Consider the following 13,447-nt stretch of genomic DNA (forward strand, 5'->3'; position numbering starts at 1 on the left):
CAGTCTTCAAGTACATATAGTCTAAGATAGTTTACCGTTAATGATTGTAAAGTTAGTGCACATCTCAGGACTGATTTTTATTTAGGGGCTGTACATAAACCAATCTCAACAGACTAATTACACCAGCAAGGTGTTCTCTGAAAACAATGTCTAATCTCTTACTTATGTAGAACCAGGTATAATCTATGGACTACGCGGCCTCATCTGGAATGAAATAACTGAAGCATTCTAAAAACTCCAAAGGATTTCATAAGAAAATATCCAGACTGCTTTTCTAACAGTGCAATGGGTTGAACAATGCCATCTTTTTGCTTAGCCTCGTCTTTAATATGCACATTCCAAGCCTGCTGGCGAGAATCACGTGGCCATCAGCAGGGGTGACACTCGACAGCTACAGGCAGCCGCTAGTGTATCTGGATGACGGTCGTAGACAATATGGCCATTTCAGTGTGTCCTGGCAGTGTGCCAGCTGCCAGTAACAACCCGGGCCTCTAGACCCCTCCTCACCCGCGGTATCTGCGGCTTTCTCATCATATTTACAGGTTGTGTGTTAGTCGCTCAGTCGTGTCCGACTCTTTGCAACCCCACGGACTGTAGCCCGCCAGGCTCCTCTGTCCATGGGATTCTCCAGGCAAGAATAGTGGAGTGGGTTGCAGTTCCCTTCTCCAGGAGATCTTCCTGACCCGGGGACTGAAGCCGGGTCTACTGCATTGCAGGCAGATTCTTTACCGTTTGAGCTACGGGAAAGTCCTATTTACAGGCTGGGATTGAGTAGGATCCTCACTTCCTCCAGGAAGTCAGCAATGTCTCTGCTGTAAGCATGGCAGAGGGACGTCATTATAAACTGGACCCCGTTCCTCGTACCATCGACGTGAGACACTCCTCACTGCCTGGCGGGTGGGATCAGCCGGCAAAGGCAAGGCGAGGGCAGCCCCCTCCGCGTCCCCGCCCCCCACCCGCGTCATGGTCCTGTGCTCTCTCCCTCCACGCGCGCCCTCCTCTCCGCCATCCGGGCCGGTCCCATCTCCTCCCCTGCCTTTTCTTCCTTCGGCTGTAAGGCTCCTGGCACCCATCTGGCTCCTCCGCTCATGTGGCCGCTAACCCTGCCGCTGCAGCTGCAGTTATGCGAACGTGCAGCTGTGCGACGGAAGGAAGACGAGAGCAGAGCAGTCCCATCACCATTTCTCAAGGCCCAGGTCTGGATCCAGGGCCTTGCCCAGACCCCCAGGACCCACTCCTCTGTCCTCGCCTGCGTCCCCCCAGGGCTGGCCTGGCGCCCCCGCCCCCGCCGCAGGCCCAGACCCGGCCCCCCACCCTCTTCTTCCCGCAGGCTCTGGTCTCAGCCCCCTCCTGCCCCAACCATTCAAACTCAAAGGACCCAAACGTGTTTCTCTGCTCCTGGAGCCGGAGGACCAAGTCGGAGCACCCTCTAGTGGTCAGGAGGAGCGACGGCACCTCTGACGTCTCCCAAGGTCAGAGCTTTAGAGGTCAGTGCAGCATGATGTCAAACAGGACCTTCTTCAGTACTTCTTACCTCTTCTTACTTTCGTGCACGTCGTCTGCTGTTACCGCCCTCTCTTCCCGTGGGTGGACTGTGCTGGAGCGGTTGCTGGAGTAAAGCATCCCTTCGTTGTTGTTCAGTCGCCAAGTCGTGTCTGACTCTGCGACGCTATGGACCAGCCCTCCAGGCTCCTCTGTCCATAGGATTCTCCAGGCAAGAATTCTGGAGTGGGATGCCATGCCCTCCACCAATGGGATCTTTCCTACCCAGGGGTCAAGTCCACGTCTCTTGTGTCTCCGGCATTGCCAGGCGGGTTCTTTACCACTAGCGCCACCTGGGAAGCTTGTCAGCAACCCCACCCTTCTGAAACTACAGAAGAAATGGAGACTGCTACTGTCTTGATCCTTATCACATACCCCTGCCTGACTGTATAACTTCTTTCTACTCACCAGGGAGGGGGCAAAGTTCTTGAGGTGCTAGCTAACTGTGTTTCCCCTTTGCCTGGCAAAGTAATAAAGCCACTCTTTCTCTGTATTTCTGCTTGGCATTGGTGCACAGAGAGCCAAGATGTGGGCAACATTCTGACCACCCCCCGCACCAGCTCCGCCTCACAGTGTCCGCAGCAGTTTGGCAAGGTCACATAATCACCTGTTTTAAAATACGTCAAGGCTGTATATTGTCACCCTGATTATTTAACTTATATGCAGAGTACATCATGTGAGATGCCCACGATGGGTGAAGCCCAAGCTGGAATCAAGACTGCTGGGAGAAATATCAATAGCCCCAGATATGCAGATGACACCACCCTTATGGCAGAAAGGGAAGAAGAACTAGAGAACCTCTTGATGAAAGTGAAACAGGAGAGTGAAAAAGTTGGCTTAAAGCTCAACATTCAGAAAACTAAGATCATGGCATCCGGTCCCATCCCTTCATTGCAAATAGGTGGGGAAACAATGGAAACAGTGACAGACTTTATTTTGGGGGACTCCAAAATCACTGCAGGCGATGACTATAGCCATGAAATTAAAAGACACTTACTCCTTGGAAGAAAAGTTATGACCAACCTAGACAGCATATTAAAAAGCAGAGACATTACTTTGCCAACAAAGTCCATCTAGTCAAAGCTATGGTTTTTCCAGTAGTCATGTATGGATGTAAGAGTTGGACTATAAAGGAAGCTGAGTGCCAAAGAACTGATGCTTTTGAACTGTGGTATTGGAGAAGACTCTTGAGAGTCCCTTGGACTGCAAGGAGATCCAACCAGTCCATCCTAAAGGAAATCAGTCCTGAATATTCATTGGAAGGACTGATGCTAAAGCTGAAAATCCAATAGTTTGGCCCCCTGATGAAAAGAACTGACTCAATGGAAAAGACCCTGATGTTGGGAAAGATTGAAGGCAGGAGGAGAAGGGGACGACAGAGGATGAGATGGTTGGATGGCATCACTGACTCGATGGACATGAGTTTGAGCAGGCTCTGGGAGTTGGTGATGGACAGGAAGGCCTGTCGTGCTGCAGTCCATGGGGTCGCAAAGAGTCGGACACGACTGAGCGACTGAACTGAACTGAAGGGTGTTTACGTTGCTGCTTCTCACAGTGACCCCCTGTCCCTTTAAAGCTCATTCAGATTTCTCCAACTAGACTCATTTTTACCTTCTGTACAGGAAACCCTGTGAAGCCCTCCAGGTACAAATCCTTTCCACATTCCCCTGTTTCCTGTTTATAGAAAATAGGCTTGCTTCCTTCAGCCTCCTACACCTTCCAGAGTTCCAAAAGGCTGATTCAGGACACGAGGGAACGCTTAAGCAAAGGAGGAGCGGTCCAGAAACAATAGAGCAGCAAGGGGGGCAGGTCAACAACAGCCTTGAGCCTCCGAGGGAGCTCAGGCCGCACCCAGTGGAGGCTGATGACCTCACGCCCAGCACCAGGCCTGCCAATCAGAAGAAAGTCAGACACCCCGCAGCCCTCACCCCAAGTTTTGCCTATAAGAACTTCTCTCCCCAGCCCATCAGGGAGTTGGGGGTTTGAGCATGAGCCATCCGTTCTCCTTGCTTGACCCTGCAGTAAACCTTTTCTGCTCCAGACTCCGAGGTTTCGGTTTGTTTGGCCTCTGGGTCAGGCACGTGAACTTGGATTTGACAGCATGCACTCTGATGATAGTTCAGGAGATTTTCACAGCAAGTGTACCTGGGGTGGTTTCCATTCCCTCCGCCAGTGGAGGGACAGGGAGGCCTGGCGCGCTGCAGTCCGTGGGCTTGCTGACAGTCGGAAACGACTCTGCGGCTGAACAGCAACAACTCTTAAGACCCAAGCTTCCCAGGTGGCTCTAGAGGTCAAGAACTTGCCTACCAGTGCAGGAGATGTAAGGAAGGCAGGTTCGATTCCTGGGTTGGGAAGATCCCCTGGAGGCGGGCACGCAGCCTACTCCAGTACAGAGGAGCCTGGCAGGCTACAGTCTGTGGAGTCGCCGACACAACTGAGGCTACTTAACACGCTCAACATCAATAGGTCCCGCAACCCTGGAACTCCCTCATCCGCCCCATCACACACACATGCCGCAGCATCGTGAGGAGCAGAGAGCCGGAGCCGTGCACAGTCAGCGATTAATAAATGTTCAAAAATGACCCAACAGGAGTTTCTTTTGTTCCCTGCAGAGTCTCACGCCCCCTATATCCCCTGTCAGAGGATTTTCTCTATGTTGTTTCTTTACAAATCTGTTGCAACCCAGTTATTCCAGTTCAGTCAGAGTGGGCTTTAGGGTCATTTCCAAATCGATTAAAAAGAGAGAGAGATGTTTGGCTGCACGGGGTCTCAGCTGCAGGACTGCCATCTTCATGGCCCCGTTCAGGACCTTCAGCTGCAGCAGCAGCACCTTTAGCTGTGGCCGGCGCCCTCTCAGCGGTGGCACGCGGGATTGGAGCTCCGAGGGTCCTCTGCGGTCTCCTGTGAGTGTGAGAGTTGCTCAGGCGTGTCCGACTATAGCCCACCAGGCCCCTCTGTCCATGGGATTCTCCAGGCAAGAATACTGGAGTGGGTAGCCTATCCCTTCTCCAGGAGATCTTCCCAACCCAGGGATTGAACCCGGGTCTCCCGCACTGCAGGCGGGTTCTTTACCCGCTGAGCCCCAGAGGACGCCCTCTGGTTTCCTCCCGAGGTTTCTGTGCTTCTTCCTGGGCCGCTGACCCTGAACACCACGCTCCTCACAACCTGTCCACAGTGGCCGCTGGAAAGTCTTAAAACCAGATTCGTGAGCAACTTTGAGCAGCTGAATGTTTATCTTGGTTCTAATGTAATAAACTAAGTCCAGCTCCATTTTAACTTCCTAACTTTATTTTCCCTTTACTTCATTAAAAAGACACTTAGCTTCCTCCATCTGAGTCATCTTTTATGCTGCCTTAAATTCTTTTTTCAACAATAGAACGAAAATAACATAAATGAACAATCAGACATTGTCACTCGCTACCAGCACCTCCTATGCAGTTTGTAGGGTTGAACAGTAAATGCAAACACAGGCCCCCTGCCCCAGAATTAGTAAGAATTTTGAAATGGTGACAACAGAGCATTACACCAAGCATTGCACTCTGCAGAGTGTGGGGCACGGGCCACGTGTCCCTGAAGCCCGCCGGGAAACAGACACCTGTTATTTTACCATTTAGTAATGACATTTATGCTCACTTATCTCTCAAAGTTTGTTCAAGAACCATTTAAGGCCCAATTTGCATTGTGTACACTGGTGCATCGGAGGAGGCAGAAGCAGAGAGTTGAGAAAATTAAAGGTGTCCTTGGAGATTACGTTCAACTAAAACTAATTACCCTATGAAATTATTCTCAGCCAGCTTCTTGGTTCACCTATCTCTGATTCATCTTCGCATTTCCCCACAGGCTGATGCCACCGTCCTATAGGAACGCCAGCATTTGCTAGCTGGTAGCTGGATACATATGGAAGGTTAGGAAAGCACTTTGGGGTTTGAGCTGAGGATGTCTGAAGTTGTAGATTCAGTTTGGTAGGCAGTCAGTTAAGGAGGATGGCGAGAGAGGAAGACAGATTATTTGAGATGCTGGAAACATTTTATTTGGGTGGAAAAAATCAGCAAGCAATTGGAGATGTGAAGTTGATTCACTAAGGGTTGGTCTGGTTAGATGTTAAAGCAACCTAGGTAGAAACTGGTGGAGAAGGCAATGGCAGCCCACTCCAGTGTTCTTGCCTGGAAAATCCCATGGACGGAGGAGCCTGGCGGGCTGCAGTCCACAGGGTCACCAAGAGTCGGACACGACAAAGTGACTTAGCAGCAGCAGCAGCAGGTAGAAACTGATGTGAATGAGATCACCAAGGAACTTCACAAAGAAAGAGAAGAGGTTCAAGGACCAAACCATGCAAAATGTCCTTCAGGGTTTCGGTGAGAAAGAGGAACCACACAGGTGCTTTCTGTGTGGCCAGCACCCCTCCTGACTCATCTCCCACCAGGTTCTGGCTCTCATCAAAGATGAGGTCACTGACCCCATCCCTATTTCCTGAATACAGCCTTGACCACCCCAGCTCCTTGTCCTGTCTCCTGAAATACTGTTTCTCTTCTCCTCCATGCCCAGTTCTCTGCAAGGCGCATCTCAGATGGCCTGCCCCTTCATCAGAGGCTTTGACCGTCCTCCCACGGGGATAAGACTGCTCCTTTCTTTAACCCTCAGTGCGCCTCTTTGCAAAACCCTATTGCACTGTAATAGTTGTGAATTGAGGTAACAAATTAGTCCCAGATTTAGCAGCTTAAAAAAATATATTATCCCCAATACTTCCTGGGGGTCAGGAATCCAGGAGTGGTTAAGTCTGGCAGTTGTGGTCCAGGGCCTCTCATGTGGTTGCAAGGTATTAGTGGGGGCTGAGAGGGGCCAAGATCGGGCCCCCACACACCAGGCTGGGGGCCAGAGTGTATCACAAAGGATGGCGTCCCTCACACTGGGTGGAAGACCCAACAGATTATCAGCCAGACTTCTGACTCTCCTTCCCTGGGTGCCAACTACACCCCGCTGCAGACCCAAGCGTTTTCGGCAGCTTCATGAATGGCTCCCCATCCAGCTTCACGGAGATGAGTCCTGCCCCACACGCTTCTGCCCTCGAGGCAGAGTTGCTCAAAGCCGATAGGCTTCCCCACCCCGACTCTCCTGGCAAAGATGAAAGAAGCGAAGGGTACAGTAATGCCTCTACTCAGAGAAGCCAGTCCTCTGTCTTTGCCTTACAGCCTTCCTAACTAGCCTTGGTATGAAGCTGGCTTCTAGCAAACCAAGTCCAAGGACCTTGATGGGAGCTTGATGGGACTCAAACTCACTGCAAGCTCTTAGAGGATGTGGGTCTCACAGGTCACACCTCTCCGCCTACCTCAGAGTGGGTCCTCCCTGAATGTTTAAAGGTCTGGCTTTTTTTCTTTTACTTTATATATATATATATATATATATATATATATATATATATATATATATATATATTTTGGTCACACCAGGTGGCATGTGGGATCTTAGTTCTTTGACCAGGGATCAAAGCCATGACCCTTGCTTTGGAAGCTCAATGTCTTAACCACTGGACCACCAGGGAGGCACTTTCTTTCTTTTAATTACAGAAAAGTTGATTTACAATATTGTGCTAGTTTCAAGCATATATCCAAGTGATTTGCTTATACGTATGTATGTGTATATCTGTCCTCTTTGTTTTTTCATTCTTTTGCTTCATAGTTTATTATAACATATCAAATATAGTTCCCTGTGCTATACAGTAAACACGTGTAGTTTATAAAGGTTTGAATTTTAAAAAAGTGAAGCGGGGCTCAGCAGTGAGATACTGGAGTCAGTAAGTGTAGCTGCCACTTCCGGGCATTTATCAGCGCAGGTAAGGGTAAGCCAGGGCCACCTGCGAGGAGCGGCATTTTTGAGAGAAGTTTCCAAGGCTGGTGGAAGCTTCAGTGTGTCTGTCCACTGAGAAGGAAGAGGACACTGTAGAGCTAAGGAAGGAGTCTAGGAATTATTTATTTGACTGATGTATTTGCTTAAGGTGGACTTAAAAACTGATTTGTTTAAAATGTAAGTGCCTGAGCATGCGTAGGACACGCGCATACATATGTGCATATGTGTTCACCCACGGACTCGATGGACGCGAGTCTGAGTGAACTCCGGGAGATGGTGATGGACAGGGAGGCCTGGCGCGCTGCGATTCATGGGGCCGCGAAGAGTCGGACACGACTGAGCGACTGAGCTGAACGGAACTGAACTGTACATGTATGTATACATATATGTATGTTTGTACATGTATGTATGTATACATGCACACACAAATAGCTAAATGTATAGTAAGAAAAAAGATAATTTCGATCAAATCCAGGTAGCACAAATTGTATAGGTCATATTCTCTTACAACAACAATTAATGCAAATAAGAAAAAAGTTTAAATGAAAAATACTCCACTATCTGACAACAAATATACTTCTTGTTCTGTTACCATAAAAATACAACTGTTGAGAAGAGACAGAAATTTGAACCACACAAATTAAAACTTAAAATATTTCACCACAATTTTGCCCAAAAACAAACTCCGAAGTTTTAAAAGCTCTTACTGTTAGTCAAGAAACGTTGAAAGACAAAATATAACCATTTGAATTTGGAAGCTAGAAAAAGATCATATAATATCTATAATGAAGGAAAGGAAGAAAATAAGAGAGGCAGAAATCTCTAAAAAGATTAGCAATTGGTCAACAAATTCAAAAGCTTTATATTTGAGGAAAAACAAGCAAAATGGGTTGCTTACAAATTAAATGAAGAAAAAATAGAAATGGCACAAGTTTAGAAATGATAAAGTAAGCAACAATTAATGTGGAAGGAAATTTAAATAGATTAGCGTATGCATGCATGCCCAATTCTCTTACCATGTTCAGCTCTGTGCTAATAAATTTCAAAATCTGGCAATTTGCTGAAAAAAATGTGTATTTCCAAAACTGACACCAGAGATAATTAATGGACTAGAGTAATAAAAATAAAATAAACTGACAAAAACTATTAACTACTTCCGCCCGAAAGTTCCAGGACCAGATCATCTTACTAATAGACTCTTTCTCAAGGAGTGGAAATTAATGTCCTCCATGACTTGTTTCATGTAAGGAATGGAAATCTCTCCATTTGTTTTATAATCCCTCCCTTCGCTTTCTTTTACCCCATCTTTCAGCATTTATTTATTTTATTGGCCTTTTACACTCAGTTAACCTCATATTCTATCAAACTTGCTGCCTCACAAAAATTGTTTAAAAACTCTTTTTGCTACTGAGAAGCTTTTAATAGGCCGTGAAACATGTTTCTAGATAAGAAGTAAACAGGAAGATGTTTTCTCATCCTTTCCAGAATCCAAACTTTCAATAATAAATATCTATAATGTGGGTGGCTCCTACCCTGCTTTTTAAGAAAAAGCAAATGGTTTGTGAATATTACCCTGTCTTTTTGTATTTTAACTTTAATATGTAATTTGCTTGGATTTGTTTAGTTTAGTTAATGTCTTTCCTTTTTAAAATCTCTGCAGATACTCAAAGGGCTATGCCAAAATCTCCACTTTCCAATTCTCCCACTTGCACTGACTTTTTCCCATGAATGTTATGTCTTAGCAGGATTTTCCTGAATACCAACTGTTTAATAGTCTAGATCAGCTCTTAATAAACAAGTCAGAGTTATGAGCAAGGGAAGAAAACCTCTGACTCCAAGAAGAAGATTGCCATCACGCTTGGCACACTTGTTGGAAAACTAAACAACCTGGAAACCTCAGAAATGTTTCCGATTTGCAGAGCTGTGTTCACCAAGTTCAAGGACAAAACTCGTAGGAGGAAAAGTGTGCTCCTGCCTTCTCTGCTGTGCCTCTTCTGTGGGGGCTGCAATAGGAGTACTTTCTCCACCCAGCCACGAAGATCTGAATCTCCCCGAAAGGAGAGGGGCACAGATTGACTGCCGGCTCTCGTGGCTAACTGGGTGCATCTGAAGTCATTCATCTTCGAACTTCACAGCGCCTGGACCACAGATAGGTATTCCCTTCCGTGGAATACCCTTCCCTTTGAATCCTGTTCTTCTTTCTCACGGACCCAACTGCATTCGCGTTAACACCCACACACACACATGCACACTTGTACACACTTACATATCCTCTAGATGTTTGCTGGAAGGTGCGGCTCCACTTTTTGTTCCTTGGGGCCTCGCACGGTAAGTAGCACATAGTTTACACGGAGCAAATGTTCTTTCCAACTAAATCAAGTCAAATGGAGCTGAGTGCAGCTACAGTGGAAGACTGGAGCAGAGCAAAGGCAGCAGAGGAAAGCGTTTCTACTTCAGCCTGGGGGAGTGAGGGAAAGCCCAAACAGAAACAACACAAAAACGTGTTCTGAGGAGCTATACCAACCGTTTCAACACTGCGATTTAATTGCACGGAGCAAACGTTTAATTTCAATAATAAATGCTCACACATTTTTTTTTAACACAGCGTTTTAATCTTTGAAACCCTTCCAGGCACTAAATAATTGAATTTTCTAGATTACATTCTTCAAAATTCATGCACATTGATTTACTGTTCCCAGCAGAGCAGTCAAATGAAAATAGAAGCAAATTAAAGACAGCACAAAGCTCAGGACTCCCCTCCGCTTCATTCAGACCACCCACTTCCGAAGAGGTAGCTCCGAAGAGCGACAGATGGCCCTGCTTCTCTCTCAGAGGAGTAGGGAGCACTCGTGCCCACGTGGACACCAGCCTCACCTTCTGTGCCCAGGGAGATGGTCCAAGAAGACCTCAGCTCCCCTGGGCCGTAAGTGCGAAGGGGCAGCCTCGGAGCTCAGCATGGGCTGTTCTTCTTAGCACTTACTTCTGCAGTCATTTCTCTCTTTCCCAGTGAACTGAAGAACTTCCAAGAATGATGCGGCCTTTGAAGAACTCTGATCCCCCGCAGCGAAGTTTCTACCCTGGACTATACCGGTGCTGCGGTCTATATACTTGTGAACAGATGTTTAACGGGACTTTCCTTGTTGACAAATATTGTGGGCAGCCCCAGGCTGAGAGCAATCCCTTCATCCATCTGTGGCTTAGGTGAGCAAGACTGGCAACAGGAAAGGGTAAACCAGAGAGTTTACCAAGTGGCAGAGGGAGGTCTTCCTCCCACTCCAGGCCGGAAGTGGGGGCCACTGAGAGACCCCCGCACGGGGGCTGGGGGTCTTGAAGAAGGTGGGGGGCCTTCCCTGTGGTCCAGTGACGTAGTCCTGAGCTCCCAGTGCAGGCGGCCCAGACTCGGTCCCTAGCAGGGAGCTAGACGCCACACGCCCCACAAAGACCAGCGCTCTCCTGTGCCCCAGCTGAGACCTGGGCAGCCAAAAACAAATCAACTGACTAAGAAGGAATAACAAGAAGAAGAAGATGGTGGGAGGGCTAGGAAACGGCAAAGAAGGGAAGGACCCAGCCCTTCGTGACTGTCCCTGGGCAGAGGGTGAGGCCAGAGGTGTGGAAGGAAGAAGCTTGTGGTTGAACGGGAGGCTGAAGCTTTGAGTTAGACGAGAGACAACATTTTAACTTTTGAAAAATGAGGCACCGCTTCCCAAGTGAGATGACTCTTGTAACTGAAAGCCACGAGACTTGCCCGTGGAGCTGAGAGAACCATAAAGGGGGACATGGATATCGCCACATCCTGGTTAATCCACTGAGATCATCCCCTTCAGCAAACTGGCTACGTTGCCTTAAAGCGTCACCTCATGTGTCCTGACGTGGCCAAAGTGAAGATGCTGCTACACGGCCGATTCTGCCCACTGTTGCAATGACCCGGTTGGCGTAACTACCTGGTATTCCAATAGAAGGGTGACTGGCTGCCCTGAGAGAGCTGCAGCTTTAGGCCTGTTTCCCCTTTTTCTCGTAATGTAGCTCTCAATAACACTGAATATTGACATTTAGATCAAGCTGTCATTAACTTGACATTACAACTTATCTGGACAATCAAACCTGGCACACTCTCAGCGTAACTGGTGTTTTAAAACACTTCCGGTTCTCCACTCGGAAACAGGCCGAGGGACTAACCTCCATGCTTAATAAGGACAAAGCTTAGCTGGAGAAACAAATTTCAGCCAAGCCTTCAAATGCCCTGAGCTTAAACTACTTTTTTTGCAAACTTTTTTTTTTTTTTTTGCAAGGACAGGATGCTTGAGTGACATATTCCAAACCCCTAAGTGATGGTGGAAATGGACTTGATTTGGAATCACTGAGACATGAAATGCTCAGGTCTCATTCAACACCTGTGAGGAGCCGGGAAGGAGCTTCGTTCACTGTGAACTGCTTTCATTTTCACCTCTTGGAAGAGTCTGACCAAAAGGAAAAAAAGGAAAAAACAAAACTCTAAACTGATCAGGGGACGGCTACGTAAATTAACTAATAAAGTCTGAAATGCTTTGTAATCGTATGATAATGACAGAGTGTACAATAATAAAATGGCTCACAATTTGAATTTACAATCCCTACTTACTCCTTAAAGCCCTAGCATTTTAGAGATGAGATTATCTATTCACAAGGCTTCTGCCCAATTCATGTAAGAGGATTCTATTATGGGTAAACTGGAGATAAAATGAGAGTTTTAATATGATAACAGGTCAGTGGTTTTTGAATTGTTAATGTATAAAAGACCCCAGAGGCATATGCTGAATATATAGTCCGTGAAAGACAAAATTAAATAAACAAAAAGCAATTTACAAGCTGGAAAACATTTTTTAGTTCTTATGGAGCGTTATAAACACATGTCCTCTAGCATCCAACTTAACAGGGCTGAGCTGACACCACAGCAAAGAGGCGAGTGAATTAATTTCTCTTCACAGGCCCAGAACCTGGAAGAAAGCGGTCTGTGGGAACACATTTCAGAATTGAAAATGTGAAACACGGGGCAGACACAGGACTCCTGGGGGCACAGAAGCTGCTTGGAATCGATGCATTCTGGTGATATCGCAGAACCACGAAGATGGGACGCACTTACCCACGAAGACAGGGGGCACTTACCCATGAAGATGGGGGGCACTTACCCATGAAGACGGGGGGCACTTACCCATGAAGATGGGGGGCACTTACCCATGAGGACGGGGGGCACTTACCCATGAAGACGGGGGGCACTTACCCATGAAGACGGGGGGCACTTACCCATGAAGACGGGGGGCACTTACCCATGAAGACGAGGGGCACTTACCCACGAAGACGGGGGGCACTTACCCATGAAGATGGGATGCACTTACCCATGAAGATGGGATGCACTTACCCATGAAGACGGGGGGCACTTACCCATGAAGACGGGGGGCACTCACTTATGCGTCTGTGTTTGCTGTGCCTCACCCACTTCCAGAAGGGGGGTTTGTAGCTAGTGTGAAAATCCTGGGGAGGAGAGGGCATCTTCTCAGTCTGGATCAGGCAGTGTTTTGAACAGATGCATAGCTGCAAGGCTGTCTTAATGAGTGTGGTGCCCACGAGAGATGTTACAGGCCGTTTCCCCTTTACCTGTTCAAGGATGACCTTGGCTATGTAATTAACTTGCTTGTTTTCTTGACTCTTGGACCACAGCTGCACATTTAGGCCGTTGACCTCTCACCCTTAAATGTCTATGTGAAAACGGCATCCAGAGCAGGAAGATGCCCCCTTATGAGTGTCACTGCATAGACGCCTCTCCAGGCCACTGCCTAGAAGCCTGAGAAACTCTGTCCCACAGACAGTGGGTGGTTTAGAAACAAGAGATGCAGTGGCAGCTGGGGACAGGGGGGTGGGGTTGCAAAACTTACAAGAAATGGTCCTTATAGACTCTCCGATTCTCTGGTTTTCCAGCACCAACTGGGCATCCAACAATTCAATTCCATTCTGACACCAACTACCCAGAGTCAGTTCAGACCCCACAGGTGAAAGGGCTCAGTGCCACAAGGCCCCTTTCCCTTCT

The sequence above is a fragment of the Ovis canadensis genome, chromosome 23 (genome assembly GCF_042477335.2).
Source record: "Ovis canadensis isolate MfBH-ARS-UI-01 breed Bighorn chromosome 23, ARS-UI_OviCan_v2, whole genome shotgun sequence".
NCBI lineage: Eukaryota > Metazoa > Chordata > Mammalia > Artiodactyla > Bovidae > Ovis > Ovis canadensis.